Here is a 17,639-nt window from a genome sequence, read left to right on the forward strand (position 1 = left end):
ATGTTGTTGGTCTAAGTCATCATGTGGAAGAAATGGAAGACCATTTAACTCTTCCTTATTTTCTTAAGGCAAGATAAAAGAGAGAAAAAGAGAAAGGAAACATTTTACCAAGATGATGCTTTTCCTACTACCCCAAATTCAACAATAGCTCTTTACGTCTCCCTGTGCTCAAAATGAACTGATTTTGTTCAATGAATAGGTTATTCCATACTCATCAGTTCTTCTTTTGAGAAAAGACCCTACTTCCTCATACAGTGTTTCTTTTCAAAATGCAGTGGAACAGTAGACATAACAATGACATATTCATTTCATATTGGTTTTAATACTCTGATGAGAAACAACCTTGAATATGGTGGAGTATAGTCAGCAGCCCAGCTGAATTCTTCCAATGTTCCCTTCTATATTTTAAAATAACTCTTGAAATCAAATTTTTGAGTGGCAGAGCCAAGAAAAGGTCAGAGTGAGACATTTTTCCAGCCTAAGACAACTTGGGAGATCAGGAGAGATCTGTGACATCAGTTTTGGGACTGGCCTGGAGCGCAGCAGTGGCAGCACCAGTGAGAGGCGTTAGAGGTAGCTGCAACAGCAGGAGAAAAAGCAACTTTGGAAGCTCTCAGCCCAGAGATGGTAAGGGGTCAAACAACTGGTTAGAAAGAGACTACAGGGAAACCTTTGAGGCACTGGGTGCAACTGGCACTGATTGCTAACTCAATTATCCATATGCAGTTCTAGGTCGCAGTTCCAGAGTAAAAAGGAGCACTTGTTCTAGGTCACAAGGAAGCAAGGGGCCTCGGTTGCATTTCCAAGGGTAACCTCTGGAATCAGTGCAGAGCAAGAGAGAAGTGGCCACACCTCTCCCCAGATAACTTCACCTTGGAAGTATACTCCCAGGATTAACTCTGAAAGCAGTAGCACAAAAAAATTCTGAAGCTTGGGACAGTGCCTTCCCAACCACAATGAGCAGTATCCAACTTTAACATAAAGTTCAAATCAAGAAATAGATTGGAAAAAGGAGTAAACAACAGCAACAAAAAGGAACTCTGCCATCAAAAGCTATTATGCTGTCAGGGGAGACCAAGAGACAATAATGTGAAAAGCAGCTACAAGCAAAGTCTCAAAGAAAAATGCTCATTGGACCCAAGCCCAGCAAGAATTCTTGGAAGAAAGCAGTCATAAAAAGGGAAAAGGACCCATATGTACAAAAATATTTATAGCAGGGTTGACTAGGTGGCACAGTGAATAGAGCACTGGCCCTGAAATCAGGAGGACCTGAGTTCAGATCCGGCCTCAGACACTTAACACTTACTAGCCATGTGACCTTGGGCAAATCACTTAACCCTAACTGCCCTACCAAAAGCAAAAAAAAAGTGTATAGCAGCTCTTTTTGTTGTGGAAAAGAATCAGAAATTGAGGGAATGCCCATCAACTGGAGAATGGTTGAATGAGTTGTGGTATATGAATATAAAGGAATACTATTGTTGTATAAGAAATGATGAGCAATAGAGCACTGGCCCTGGAGTCAGGAGGACCTGAGTTCAAATCCAGCCTCAGACACTTGACACACTTACTAGCCATGTGACTTTGGGCAATTCACTTAACCCCAATTGCCCTCCAAAAAGAATAAAAAAAGATGAGCAGGCTGATTTCAGAAAAACAAAAGAAAGTTTCAGAGATTAAAATTTATATTCCCTTTGTGGCATATAACTGTAATGGAGTACTACTGTGCTATAAGAAACAAAAAAAGTAGGGTGGTTTCAGAAAAAAAAGCATGGCAAGATCTATCTGAACTGATACAAAGTGAAGTGAGAAGAACTAGGAGATCATTGAGCACAGTAACAGCCATGTTGTAATGAGGATTAACTGTGAAAGACCTAGCTACCCTGATCAATACTATGATCTAAAATAATTCCAAAAGACTCATGATGAAAAAATACTGTCCACCTCCACAGAGAGAACAGATATTCTGAGCACAAATTAAAGTATAATTTTTCTTGCTTTTCTTTTTTCTTTATTTTTAGAGTTTTTTTGTGATATGGCTAATATGGAAATGTGTTTTGCATGATTTCACATGTATAATTGATATAATTTTGCTTGTCTTCTCAGTGTGTGTGGGAGGGGCAGGAGGAAGGGATACAATTAGGAACTCAAAATTTAAAAAGAAAATGTTAAAAATAAATAAATAATAAATAAAACCCCCTGGCTTTAAAAATTAGTTTCATGGAGGAAAAACAGACTTTGTCAAATAGTCTTAAGTGTGATTATATACATCATCCTATTTTAAAAAAAGCAAAATGAACAGAAAATTATACTTTTACTAGGGATTTGGACAGCAAATTATTACCAGATGAGTATTGAAATGGGCTAAGAACAAAAGTAGATTGTCATTTTCTTTCAATGAATTACATATTTATAATAAAAACACATGATTTAGAAAAAATATTTAAGAATCATTTTTTTATGACCAGCTAACATTTCTGACTACTGAATTTTAATTTTCCACTCCAAAATTCAAAATGCATAATGTTTTTTAAACTGTGCCCCTTAGCCCACCTCGTGGTAGGTTTAAAAACAAGTGATGGAAATTTTTTCTTGTAGAGATAGATTTTGTTATTAATTAACATATTGGTGGGATTGTTGTGTGTGTGCGTGTGCATTTTTATTAAATTAAATGATTATTCACCAAGGCTCCCAAATTGAATTTCTCTGAGATTACCTGAGAGTTAAGAAAAAAACAAAACCAAAAAGACTGCCAGCTCTTGATTTTCTTCAAAATGTACCCTGCAATTAGCTTTATAATTGACTAATTATATAATCTAAACAAAAAATATAAAATTGTACACCTTCATACCATAGAATACCTGGAATATGCGTATTTTTGTGTTCTATATCTTTGCATGCCCAAGACCCTAGTCTGCTCCCTTTGCTTGCCCTGCTTTGCCTCTGTTTATAATTAAAAGACAAATTTATGGGAACTGAAACATTCAGGCCATCTGCTTCTCTGGGGGCCATCTTGCACACAGGAAGAGAATGACACATTCTGTATAGAGACCTCGGTGACATACCTCCAGAGATAATTACCTTTGTGTGGTAGAGTCTGATGCAGAAGGAGAAAGTGATCACTAAGAATGACGAGTCAGAGGACGTTCTGTTTTATAACTGTCTTTTGAAAACTGAAATTGCTTTTAAATATAGCGGGGATTTTCTAAACACTTGGTATTTTTGGACAGTGCTAATAACAGTTGTGTTATATGAATTAGGTCACACGATCCTCACAGTTCTATTGTCAGTTGTTAACTAGGAATTATCATATGTTCTTTAACATCTCCAATCCATGTAATAACAGGATTCTATGCAGTGTTACTCTTTATCTTATTGCTTTCAACATTCATATAAGACCCTTGATTCTTTTTGGATTTTATGCACATACATACATACATATATATATGTATACACACATCTACATATATATATATATAATAGATACCAATAGTTTCAATGAGGATGTATCTCCCTTGTTTAAATGAGATAGTATAGCCTACTCTATTAGACAGTACTGAATGTGGAATCAGAAAAACCTGCTTTCAAATCCTTCTTTAGGTATTTACTAGCTTTGTGGCCCTGGACTGGTCACTGATATTCTCAGAGCATAAGTTTTTGTTTTGTTGTTTTTAATCTGTAAAATGGGGGCAATAATACCATATTTCTCTTAAGATTGTTGGGAAAATTAAATTAGATATGCATGTCTGAATATACAGACATGTATATATGTATATACACATGTGTGTATGTATGTGTGTATGTATAAGTACAATTAGATAGAGCACTGACCCAGGAGTCAGGAAGACCCAAATTCAAATCCATCCTCAGATACTTACTAGCTGTGTGAGCCTGGGCAAGTCATTTAACCCTATTTGTTTCAGTTCCTCATCTACAAAGATGACCTAGAGAAGTAAATGGTAAACTCCTCCAGTATTTTTGACAAGAAAACCCCAAATAGAGTCATGAAGAGTTAGACACAACTGAAGTGATTCATCAATGACAACTATATATGTGTGTGAGTATGTGTGTAAATGCCAGCTCTCATCATTATTATGTCTGTACTCATTAAATTTTTGAACAAAACTATTTCTGAAATCACATCTGGAATGGAATCTTGTATTATTTCCATGTATGTGTGAGAGACCTCTTATCAGAAGAGAGCTTTTAGTACTACATTTTGAGTTAAATGTTTTCTTTTTTTTCAATCAATAAAAAATTCACCATAGCAAGTTATTCCATTCTCCACAGCTCCCAGTGAGCTATGTGACCCTCAAAATGTGTGCCAGAGTCTTAGCAGGCTTCAAGCTCAGCGTGAGTCAGCGTGAATGGCAATTCATAATGCAACTCAGGCTACTTTGAATGGCAGAAATTAGAAAAATAAAAAGATGATGTCAAAACTTTTCTCAACCCTGAGCCTTCTTGTCCTCTACAGTTTTGGCCAATTGGTTACATTCCCCTCTGCATTCTTTAGAGGCAGCTCTAGGTGATGCCATGGAGAGAGCGATGGGTCTTTAAGTCAGGAAGACCTGAGGTCAAATATGACTTCTGTACTAGCCATGTGATCTTCAGCAAATCAGCCAATTTCCATCTACCTAAGTTTCCTCAACCAAAATGGGGAAATTAAAAGTAAAACCCCCCAGGACTGTTGTAAAGATCAAATGAGATGATATTGGTAAAGCATTTAGCAGTGCTTGGCACTTAGAAGGCACTATCTGGGTTCTCCTTCTGACTGATGGCTCCCTCTTAAATCTCTTTTCCTGGTTCAACATCTGTGTTACTTCTACTAAGTATGAGTTTCCTCCAAAACCCTGTCCTGGTCCCTCTGCGTTTCTCACTCTGGTGATCTCATCAGGTTACATGGGTTCATTTATTTTCTCTATAATAATAGCATAATCTCTATGTAAATGATTTTGATACCTATCTATCTATCTATCTATCTATCTATCTATCTATCTATCTATCTATCTATCTATCTATCTATCTGTCTGTCTGTCTGTCTGTCTGTCTGTCTGTCTGTCTGTCTGTCTGTCTGTCTGTCTGTCAATCTACCTTTCTCCCCACATTTGTATATCCAGCCCTAGTCTATATACTGAGCTTCTGTCATCACCAAGTACCTTTTGGAGCTCCTTGACTTGGATGTTGTGTATGCACTCAAACTCAGCAAGTTCAAAACAGAACTTATTCTCTTCACCCCTCTTCCCTGAACTTTAAACTTCCTGGAATTTTCTATTACTGTCAAAGTTGCTGCCATCCTCTCAGTCACCTAGGCCCATACCTTGGCATCATCCTCAATGCCTCACTCTAACTCACCACACATATTTCAAACATTGCAAATCTTGTCTGTTGTTTCTACTTTCACAATATTTCTTTGCTATCTTTTCAGATCTCATATATATCTTTCTTTCTCTCCACTCACATACCAACATACCCTCATTCGGATCCTCATCACTTCTGGCCTGAACTATTACAATAGTTTTCCAATTGGTCTCAAGTTTCTCCCCACTCCAATCCATTTTACACTCAGCTGCTAAGGTAATTCTCCTAAAGTGTAGGGTCTCTTATGACACTCTTTTGCTCAGTGGGTTCCAAAGGCTCCCCCTTACCTGTGGGATAAAATATAAAGTTCTGTGACATTCATTGATGTTTATAAGTTATCTTCTTTCTGTCTTTCTATCCTGCTAGCACTTCATTCTCTTCTCCACCCTGTTTCAGCAACACTGACCTACTTTTGATTCATTGAACATGAGACTTCATCTCCTATCTTTGTGTCTTTTCACTAGTTGACTCTCATATGTGGAATGTTCTCCTCTCAGTCCCACTTCCCTGTGTTACTTCAAAACTCAGTTTAAATCTCACCTATTATAGGAGAGCTTTTCTGATACCACCAGAAGAAGTTAATATCTTCCCCTCTCAGAGTGACTTTCATCTACTCTGCATATATCTTGTATCTACCTAGTCATTTACATGTTATCTTCATTAGAATATAAGTTCTCTGAGAACAAAGATTATATTTTTGCATTTCTTTGTACCCCTTGTGCTTAGAACAGCAATAAGTGCTTAATAGATGTTTGTTAATTGACTGATAGGATGCCTTTGATATATAAGCAGACCATTCTCATATTTTTCAGAGCTAAAAATGTGTTTCATTATGTAATACCTATGATCTTCTCAGTTACTCAGTCTGTGATCTTGTGCATTTCTTTGAAATCTTCCCCTATTTGAGATATATTAAGCCTATCACTGAGGGCTTTTAAAACTCGTCACTTTCAGCGTAGAGGTCATCTGTTCTTGGTCAAGTCTGCTCCTTTTTCCTGACTATATCATCACAAAAATCATTAACCCCTCACCTCCCTCAGTGTCACGGAACTGGTGAGAGAAATGGTTATTTCTTATATTAATCAGTTATTGAATTAGGACCAGAATTTTTCAGAAGCTTGTAAGTTGTTGGGGACATTGAACTGAAAGATATTGTTAATGGATGAGAATGCCCAAATCTAAGAGGGTGGGGGTGTGTACATGCTTTTCGATCCTGGGTGTTAGACCCCACCAAACTCGAAAACCTTACAAAGAATTTAAGGGAAGGCTAACTCTGACCCACTGTTTTAGTCAGGTCTGAGCAAAGGTGGACCCCCTTCATCTAGATTGCCTAGGTTGGTGTAGTCTGGATATGAGATGAATCTCTTTGATTGATCAGTCACCCTAGTCCTTCATTAGAATAAGCCCACCACTTATTATAATATTCATTCTTTTCACTAATTATTGATCAATCAAAGCTGATTGCCACCCTTAGGAACATTTACTCTTGTAAGGACATATAAGTGTTGAGTAGGTTCCATGAGAGATCTTTGGCATTTGTGAGTGCCACTGACCTGTTTTATTAATTATCTGTTAGCATCATTAATAAAGTGATTAATTATCCAAAAACTATGTCTCTTAAAACTTTTTATGTGTCACATTGGGGAAAATATATGTAAGTTTTAAACAAAAGAAAGATTTCCTAATGGTAGTAAGAATCTTCAAACAATCCCACTTACAAATAACTCTGTATTCATTGAAGAAGCATCAAAAATGCTATCAAAACATACTCAGTAAAGTCCACCATAATATACAATATATTGTTCTAACAACTTATTGTTATTGTTGTTGTGTTGTCCTTCATTTTTGAAGAGGACCATGGCATCAGGGAGATGATGACATGACTTGCAGTTGACTTTGATTTGAGTGAGGGAGAGCTGTGCAAGGTCACAGTCTCACTTTCTCCTCCAGAGCCATCTGGATCTAGTGGCCAGATATTCATCAGGATGACTGGAGATGACCCAGGATGCAATGGGAGACCCTGGTCCTTTTAGGCTAAGACCTTTTCAGGTTCTCACATAGCTAAAAAGCAATGCATTAATACCTCAGAGGATCTGTCATCGTATTGATAATGACATTTGGTTTATAGGTACGTGCTGCTAACCAAACCTGTCTTCTTCAGCTGTGTGATTACTTTCCATGCTCTTTTTAGAAATCCTCTATTGAGGATCTACCTAACAAATTGGAGAACTTCTTCTAGGTCTTTTTATACTTGCAGTACACCAATGATCTCGGGCCATTTAGCTGTTATTGCATATGAATGCTACATGAAGAGCCAAACTTTTGTTCTGTTCATGCATATCCATTTTTTTTTTAAGCAATCGAGGTTAAGTAACTTGCTCAAGGTTACACGGCCAGTTATTTCTGGGTGTGGTGCTAAGTATCTGAGCCCGGATTTGATCCCAGGTCATCTGGACACTGGAGCCGGTGATCTTACTCGCTGTGCTACCTGGCCGCCCCCATGCATATCCTTAATGATATTCCTGATACCACTTCTTCAGTGCAGATCATCATTAAATTTATATTACAGGATTTTTGCACCTTCCATGCATCTGTCTATTACTCATCTATAATTTTAATTCGAGATGATCATGTTATTCCAAGATTCACAACAGAGTATTACTGCAAGAATATTTGTATTGAAAAGATGTCTTTTCTCCTGAGATCAACATTAAAAATACAGCATAAATTCCCAGATACTTTGTATCCTCTATTTTTTCTCTATTCTCTTTTGTACCCAATATTTTGTGCATCTCTAGAGAATATTCCATAAAATTCCATGTCATTATCTGGGCAATAGGCATTATTTGTCCCTATTGTAAGGAACATAGGGTATTAGGACCATAGATTTAAAGCTGGAATTGACCTTAGAGATAGTTAGGTTAGACTCTTTTCAGTGATTATCAGTCTTATTTAGGAGGCTGTGCAATGTTTTGGGGCTTAATACATAATCAAGATTTACTCAACAAATAAGTATTTTTGGAGTACTTAACTATTTAGGTGAAATCATCCTCCTTCCATTTGAAATCTGTGCTGGATCTCCTCCATGACAGAGATAAACACCACTGGCAAGCATGTATTTTATCTCTGTGTTAACATTAACAATCAGAGGGTCTTTGAATAATGTTACTTCTGGAGTTCTATCTTTACAGGTGTCTTACATTATTTTCTTTTTTTTTTTTTGCTTTTTTTTTTGGAGAGGGGAAGGTAAGGCAATTGGGTTTAAGTGACTTGCCCAAGGTCACACAGATAGTTTTTTTGTATTAAGTGTCTTGAGGCCTGATTTGAACTCAGGTTCTCCTGTCTCCAGGGCTGGTGATCCATTCACTGTGCCACCTAGCCGCCTCAATCTTACATTATTTTTACATATGTTTGGAAGCCCCTCTTTTTTGGAAAAACTCTATAAAATGACATTTTACTCTAATGAATCAAATATTTTTTCATAGTCAACCAATACTAAGCACTGTGTGATCCTGTATTTCCTACAGTCGGCTGTGTGACTGCAAAATGGAGTCTGCAGTACGCCATCATCTGTGATTACTTTTCTGTTTTCTCTTTATAATTCATCAAGAAGGTCCTTAGTGTGCATATATTATTCTTATAAAGATTTTGTAGAAGTGTGAAGTAGGCATATAGATGAATCAATTATTGATATTTTCTTTTTGGGAAGTAATAACATCCCTTGTTTTTCCCCTAAGCATAGCATTCTATCCTCTTTTCAGTATCTTGAATATCAATCTCTCAAAATCTTCAAACTTTTGACACTTCTGGAATGAACCTCCTCTGTTCATACTTGAACTTGTCCAACCCCTTTTCCCATCCCTGTATTCCTTAGTGCTATTTCTATTTCCTCTTGCCTTCATTACAGACTGTGATGTAACTACCTGACTGTGATATTTCCACTGAGATTGGATGGAGAAAATATGTTGTTATGGAAAATTTGTCTAATGTTTACCATTTTTCATCTATTATTGTCCTTCTAGCTTACTCTCAATGTCCTCAGAATTACCTGGTTTAAATGGATCTCTGACCAGGCTTTCGATAAACTTATTTTTCCTCCATATGTTTCTAAGGGTTTTATGAGATGCTGCGGCTCATAATTTTTCATTTTATTTTGCCATAATATTTTACAAATGAATTTATATTTTTTATGTCCCTCTATGGCAATACAGCAAAGTGTGGGCTCACTCAGATTATTTCTAGTCTCTTTTAGCCTCCTTGTTATGATAATTTATTTCTCTGGATTAAAATTCCTCAGGAAATGGTCATGGCCTGTAATAGATGTCTCTGCTAGACTTTCCATTTTTTAAAGCATCAATCAATAACTTGTTTTAAAAATTAGGTTATGGATTTTAATTGAACAGTTTAACTTTTTATTTATATAATTTCTCCTAATTTGGTGTTGATTTTGATCTTGGCTCTCACAAGTCCTATGATGCCCAGATTCTTATTCAGAAATGACTCATATCAGTAACCAGTCATTCTCTGTGTGTCAAAATAAAGATATTTCATGATGTTATTTGGTGCTTGTCATGCCCCATACTTTCAAAATCTCTTCTTGAGGAAAGGATTCTTGGTATATAGATATTGGTGTAGACACATCTGTGTAGTCTATAAACCTTCATCCTTATTTTGGGGTTCATATCTTTGAATCATATGTTTTAACATTTTTCTAACATGCAAAAAAAGGGAACAGATGTTCCTTTAACACACCTATGCCACCTCTGAATGGAAACTACTTAGTATTAATGTAGATATTGATTTAATTTGGTTGCTCTTCTTGACTTTGTAGAATTTTTCTTTCTTCTCAAATTTTGCCATGAATGCTGGTGCCTAAATGGTTATTCTCTCTACGGTGGTCTTTTCACAAATGCTTATCATGAGCACTGAAACATAAGATGATCAAGTATGTCATGAAAATATGTTGCATTTTGCTTTGGGACACATCAGAAAACCAACCCGACCAACCCTGTTGCAGCAATAACCAAGGAGCCATTCTAACATTTAGCTCCAATTTTCTCAGATCTTCTTTTTCTTTTTATAATGAGAAAGTCAAGATTGCATAGATACTCCAGAAGTATGCTACTTTGTTCATCATTAAATAAGGATCTCACATTTGAAATATCAATAGTTAAATCAATTTTTATAGATAGTAAAAATCAGTGAGCTTTCTAGAAATGTTTGTCTTCTTTTCTATCACTCTGCCTCCATGGCTACAGAATCATGAAGGACTGTACAAGACTTGAGGCTGTTTTATATTTTTCTTTGCTTCATGGGTTGTTGTTGCCAAAGAATTCATCAAAAAGAGGCTGAACTGGAGTGGCCAGGTAGCACAGTGAGTAAGAGCACCAGCTCCAGTGTTGGGATGACCTGGGGATCAAATCCAGTCTCAGATACTTAGCACCACACCCAGAAATAACTGGCTGTGTAACCTTGAGCAAGTTACTTAACCCAGATTGCTTAAAAAAAAAAGAGGCTGAACTACTGGTGATAAGACTTTCCATACTTAGGCTGGTTATCAAACAGTAGATACTGGTTGTTACTAGGACTATTTTTCAAGTTTTTCCAACATAATGGCACCTGCATGAACTTGACCTTCAGGAACCAAGATCAACTTGCAAACCTTGATGATGTAGTAAAGCATCACTCTTGCAGGGGTTGAAAATCATAGTATCCATATTTAAATATAGGACTACATGAGTCCTTCTTAAAATTTGTCCTTCAATATGCATATAGTCACATGCTTTCAAAAGTTAAAATTGTCAGAAAGAAAATCAGTATTCATCATACACTTGAAAGACTAGCTCATGCCATTTCATTAGAATTAGGCTTTTTCATTTCTTCACAGATCTTCAAGAATAACCCTTGACTAGACACTGCAAAGCAGATAACTAATGGCCATAGAGAGTAAGTAGAGAAGGATCATTTGTGGGGGAGGAATTTGAGTTGTTAAAACCACCAGATCAGATTTTCCACTTTCCTTTCTGCAGTAGAGTTGCAATCAGTGACTCTGACTAATCATCCCCACCTTTAATTGAATAGAGGTACTTAATCTTCTGTGATTTCTCATTTCCTTCTGGTTTCCCAGTGATGAAAGAAGGAGGAAAAGAATGAACCAGGTGAAGAAGGGGAACTTAACTTAATTATTCCCTATATAAAGACAGTAAAGAGGACATCTACTATTGTAGAGTCAAATTCTGTTGGGTTAATTCAAAGACCAGAAGTCAGCACCAAATTGTAAGTCATGGATTTTTCTGTACAAGATTAAAACTTTTCTTAAGTATTTTAGAAACTGGTGAGTTTCTAAAATTCTTCCAAGTTGATCCAGAGTTTGGTTAACCTAGGTAAAGGTACAAGGCAACTATCTCCATAAAGATGGCACTGCTTTACTTGTACCCTGCTGTGACTGTTCACTTCCTGTGGCTTTAGCAACATTCAAAGGAAACAAGCCAGTATACGTCCTGTATGACAGAGAGCAAAGAAGAGATAATTCTGAGACAATAATAAAAAAGAAAATTAAACTATGAATAAATAATTGAAAGTGCATCATCTGATCTTATTGCTTCTATTCCACAAAGGAACACAATATACACGTTGATAATTATGTTTTAATATCTTTTAAAATTAGAGACACACTTTGTCATTTAAAAAATTCTACTTATTTCACCTAAGTATTTAACTTAGTGTTTTTAGTTTTTTTATAACTTGCACACACTTCAAATACACTTTTTTATTTTAATGACAATAAGTTCCTAAAATGAGCCTTAAAATTAATATTGACAATAATACTCATATGCTGTTTACTTATATCAGGCATTTTATAAAGTACAGCCTGATTTTCTTTGGTATTCACAAAATCTATTTTTCCTTTATGGGTAAATTTTTAGGGAAAATTTAAAAGTTCCTTATATTTACCTATACAAAGGGTAATGAAAAATCTGAAATATAGACAAAGGATAATTCTAGTCTCAGGATAAATTGTGTTTTACTTCAATTCTATATTTTAAATGAGAGGGGGCATACCAAAGTGGGTAGAATGCTAGCTTTAGCATCAGGAAGAAATGAGTTAAAATCCTACTTTTAGTACACACTACCTACATGATCATGGACAAATTGCTCAACCTTTCACTGTACCAGGCAGCTCTCTAAGATGTAGAACTTACTGAGGAGTTACTGATCTTATCACAGTGCCAAGCACATAGTAGGAGTTTAATAAATGCAAATTAAGTAAGCTCTGCAGTAGTGGAGAGAAATTCCACATCAGTAATTCCCTACATATTGAGATCACAGATTTGATTATAGCTATAGCCATGGAGATAGCTAGAAATATAGATATGTGGGCATATAATCAATAGAGCATTATGCCATATGTAGATGCACACAGATATACATGTGGTCCTGTGTACCTACATATATTTTGCATATATATATATACACACACACATGCACACAAACATGTTTTGATTAAATTAACTGGCTATATAGTTTTATTACTGTACTCTAATTACAATTGAATATAGAGTCAGAAAATGTGTTCAAATTCGAATTCTGCCATTTTCTACCCTTGTGACCTTGGATAAGTCACTTAACTACTTTGAGTTTCTGTTTACTCCCATGTCAAAGGACAGAGTTGGATTAGATACATTCTGAGATCTCTTCCACCTACAAATCTGACTCTATGATATAGCTGTATGTTACATATTTAATAATGTAACATAATTAATAATGTAGCTATATGTTACATAATTAACAATGTTACAAAATAAGAATAAACTCATAAAGTTGGCCATTGACTAAGACTGAATTGACTTAGATCATCAATTGTCTCAGTTAATATCATATGTTTGACATAGAATATAATATGGTATAGTAAGTTTACTCAAAAATCATCAGATTTCTTTGCATTTATAGATACAATATTAGTGAATGAACTAACTACAGGTGATTTGGAGAATTAGCAAGCTAGAAGAGCTAATATAGTATATATAAATTCCTAAATATTGAAATTCTCTCATTAGTAGTATTCTCTAACTGTAATTTTCCTGATATTGAAGATAGCCTTAAAAGGAAGATCTAAGGTATTCCTGAGCTTCTTGTCATCTCCCCCTAGTCACATAATGAAGATAGCTGTCTTTGCTTTATGCCCTGCTTTCTACAGCCTATTTAGTTGGAAGGCAGAAATGTGAACATGGACAGTTTTATCTCTTCCTTAGCGTAGTAAATGGGATGCTGAATCCCATAGCTGTTAAAGGTTCAAGGTGCTTTTCAAGGGTAAAATTTGGTAGAACCCATTACTCTAATCTAATCTGGGGGTGAGAAGGCCATGGATAACTGTCAAAGTCCACTGCAGAGAGAGTTACACTGTTGATTCCAAATTGAGGTGTTTTTTTTTTTCCTTAAGAGATGATGACTTTAGAACAGTAAGCTTGAGAACTATTATACTGGTTAGTTAGGACCTAAATTCAAGGCAGGAGAGGTATCTGATCAAATCTTAGGTCCAGTAACAGTTTTGGTGGGCATTGGATAAAAGCCTACAAATTATTAACATTCAGTTGGCATGGGGGAGGTGAATCTGCTGTCTTTTTCTCTATTATTAAAGCCTTATGGATAGCCTTAGGAAATGATATATTTTAGGTGTTATGTGTTATTTTCAGAGGCAGCCTGGAATAGTGGATTGAGTACTGGTCTCAAAACCACACAGACCTTGGTTCAATTCCTATCTCTGACATATACTGGTTGTGTGATCTGGGCCTGAACTCGGGTGGTGATCATGTGAGTAGACAAAGGGAGATGGATATGACAGATGCTATGGGGACAGGAATGACAAAATTTGGCAACTGATTGGATATGAGGGCCAGAGAGTGAAGAGTTAAGAGTAATATCAGGGTTCAAACTTTGCTGACTTGAAGGACAATAATGCTCTCTGTAACAATAGGAAAGTTTGGAAGAGAGGTGAGTTTTTGGGGAAAGATAATGAGTCCTGTTTGGGGGCATGTTGAGTTTGAGATACCTATAAGAATTTCAGTTTGAAATGCCCCATAGACTTTTGGAGATGTCTACTTGGAACTCAGTATAGAGACTAGGCATGGTTATATAAGTCTGAGAATTATCCACATGGAGATAATTGAATTGATGAAAACTAAAGAAGTCAGCAGATGAAAAAATACAGAGAAAAAAACAACTAGAAAATTAAGACATTGGCAATTCTGAAACAGTAATTGAATTCATGGGAGTGGATGAATTTGTACCAAATAAGGCAGATGGATAGAATTTTGGGGTATACTCACAGTTAGGGGAAATGCTCTAGCAAATGAGACAAGAAGAAGCAATCTGATACATATGAAGGTGGAGAATGGAAAGAAGGAAGTATTACAAAAACCAAAAGAGGAAGGAACATCTAGGAGAGAGGGTGTCAAATGCTGTAGACATGTCAGTGTTATAGAAAAGTTGAAAAGGATGAGACTTGAGAAAAGATCATCATATTTACCATTGAAAGGATCATTGGTAGCTTTGGTGAGAGCAGTTTCAACAGAACAATTATGTTAGAAACTTTTCAAGGGCTGAGAATTGAGAGAAAAGAGAGGAAATGGAGGCAATGCCTATAAAGAGATTTTTTTCCTCTAGGAGTTTTTATGAAAGAGGACAATGTAGAACAATAATTTGAGGGGATGGCAGGGTCAAGGTAAGGTTTTGATTGTCATTCTCTCAAATATCTTCAGATAAGGTAAAATGCCTAAAAAACAATAACCTTCTCTCCTTGCAACATATAAACATGGAGCCATCTTTTTTATATATTTGCATGGAATAAGAACCTATTTAACTTAAATTATTAACTTTTTGTTGGAAATGTGCATATCAAACACTCGAATCACCAATAATTTCGTCAGGAGTAATGATTTGAATTCCTTTATCTGTTCTCCTAAAAAAATCTCTTTGCATTGGTCTTAAACTCAGATTTGAAGTGTATTTTATTTGGGGAGCAAAGTCATTCTGGAAGTTATTGTGATCGTTCCATTATAATTTCTGGAGCTTTTGTTGCCATTTCATCTCTCTCTCTCTCTCTCTCTCTCTCTCTCTCTCTCTCTCTCTGTCTGTCTGTCTCTCTCTCTGTCTCTCTCTGTGTCTCTCTCTCTCTGTCTGTCTGTCTGTCTCTCCCTCAATGGTAGTGAGATCTTTCTTGCCTCACCTTGAATTGAGATCTCTTTTTTCTCTCTATGTTTTAAAATCTGCTGGTTTTTCTGTGAGGATTTCTTTGAGATGAATGATTGACTTTCCCATAATTTTTGTTGTTCTTTTGCTTTATTTGGCACTTTTCTTGCTGTTTTGAGGCGATGAATGGATTTAGAAATAACCTCTCACTGAACCATTTTATGGTAACCTCTGGAAATGATATTTTTTTAAACAAACATTCTAAAAAACTATTTTCTAACAAAAGACTTTGTATTCCCGTGATTTTCTTTTTTTCATTTCTTAGTATAGTTCTGCCTTAAATATATGCCATAACAATCATTTCTCTTATTAAAATTAACAAAAGAAAACATTTTTCCAATCAAATCAAGGGCTATTGAATTCCTACTATGTAACTGGGACTGTGCTAGGTTCTGCAATTACTTTTCTTTACTAACAAGTACCATCTTCCCTGTTCATCTATCATTATCAAAGCTATAGCCATTGCCATAATTCCCTAGATTTTCAAATTTGTGGTTCTGATATTTTTTTCTTCCCTTTACTCTCACTCTTGTTGAATAATGCTCTATTGGTCACCATGACGACAATGCCATACTTAAACCAATCTTAAATTGGTTTGATTTATTTAATTAAAACATTTGGAAATAGAATAATAAGAAATGCTAATTTAAAGATTCCTTGTTGCAAAGGACTTGGTGTTCTCGGGCTGAGTTGGAGGCAAATTGGCATTATAGTTAACCAACTGTTTAATAATGGCTTGAATTAAACAGGTGTCAGAGTAACTCTCTTCTTATAAAAGAAAATATTCAATAAATGCATTCTTCTTCTAAAAGGAAGCACTTGTGGTAGTCAGAGAATACAACAGGATAGTTTGTGAATATTTGAATTGGTTCCCCATCCCTGGACTTTACACGCTTGTGCCATACTAATCACTAAGTTACTTCCCTTGATGTCTTCTATTTCTTTTGCATTCACACATTCTGTAGTAGTATAGTACCTATAATGAGTTTAAATGCTTTCCATCATTATTTAGAGTTTTGGAATATTATAGTTTAGAGATCACCTTGCTAGAGAGTTTAAATGACTTTCCCAAGGCTACATTTCTATTGATACTTTCATGATAAGGATCTGCTTTCCTGTTTCCCATTTCTGTGCTCTTTCAGCACTTGTTATGAGGTGCTGTATTTGTGGTAATGACATAGCTGAGTGGGAAAATGGGACCCAATAAATATTGACTGAATAGATCCAACTAATATTCAATTATGTTCTGTAAATGGCGAGTTCACTTGACTCTTCAGACAACTGAAGAATCAGGTATGAGCTGGAGAAGAGAAGCTTCCATTCTTTTTCTTTTTTTTTTTTGAGGGGGGAAGCCAAGGCATTTGGGGTTAAGTGACTTGACCAAGGTCACACATCTAGTGTGTCAAGAATCTGAGGATGTCTGAGGAAGGATTTGAACTCAGATCATCCTGACTCCAGGGACGGTTCTCTATTCACTGTGCCACTTAGCTGCCCCCAGAACCCTCCATTCTTGTTCATATTGTTATAAAGACAATCAGATGGGAAGATCTGAGCACAAATTCAGATCTAGTTCAATTTTGGGCACATAGCAGGGATTTCATGAATACTTTCTGAATGACATGAATTGAATAAATTCCTAGAGTTTATTTTGCAGACATCATTTTACACTGTCTACTCCTTTGATACGAAGGTGTCCCTGTATTCTTTTTTTTTTAAAGCAATTGGGGCTAAATAACTTGCTCAAGGTTACACGGCCAGTTATTTCTGGGCGTGGTGCTAAGTATTAGAGCCCGGATTCGATCCCCAGGTCATCCCGACACTGGGGCCGGTGCTTTTACTCGCTGTGTTACCTGGCCATCCTGGTGTCCCTGTATTCTTAAAGGCCATGACAGTGGGTGTAAGATCTGGAAGGTTCTATTAAATTGAGTCTTACATTAGGAAACTTGTTATGATCACTACAACAATGTAAATGCAAAGAAAAACCATCAGAAAGCAATAAAAAACAATGTTTCAAAATTACAAAGAATAATCTTGGT

The sequence above is a fragment of the Petaurus breviceps genome, unplaced genomic scaffold (genome assembly GCF_028583685.1).
Source record: "Petaurus breviceps papuanus isolate PSGF00001 unplaced genomic scaffold, PetGlider_PUasm1.0 90730, whole genome shotgun sequence".
NCBI lineage: Eukaryota > Metazoa > Chordata > Mammalia > Diprotodontia > Petauridae > Petaurus > Petaurus breviceps.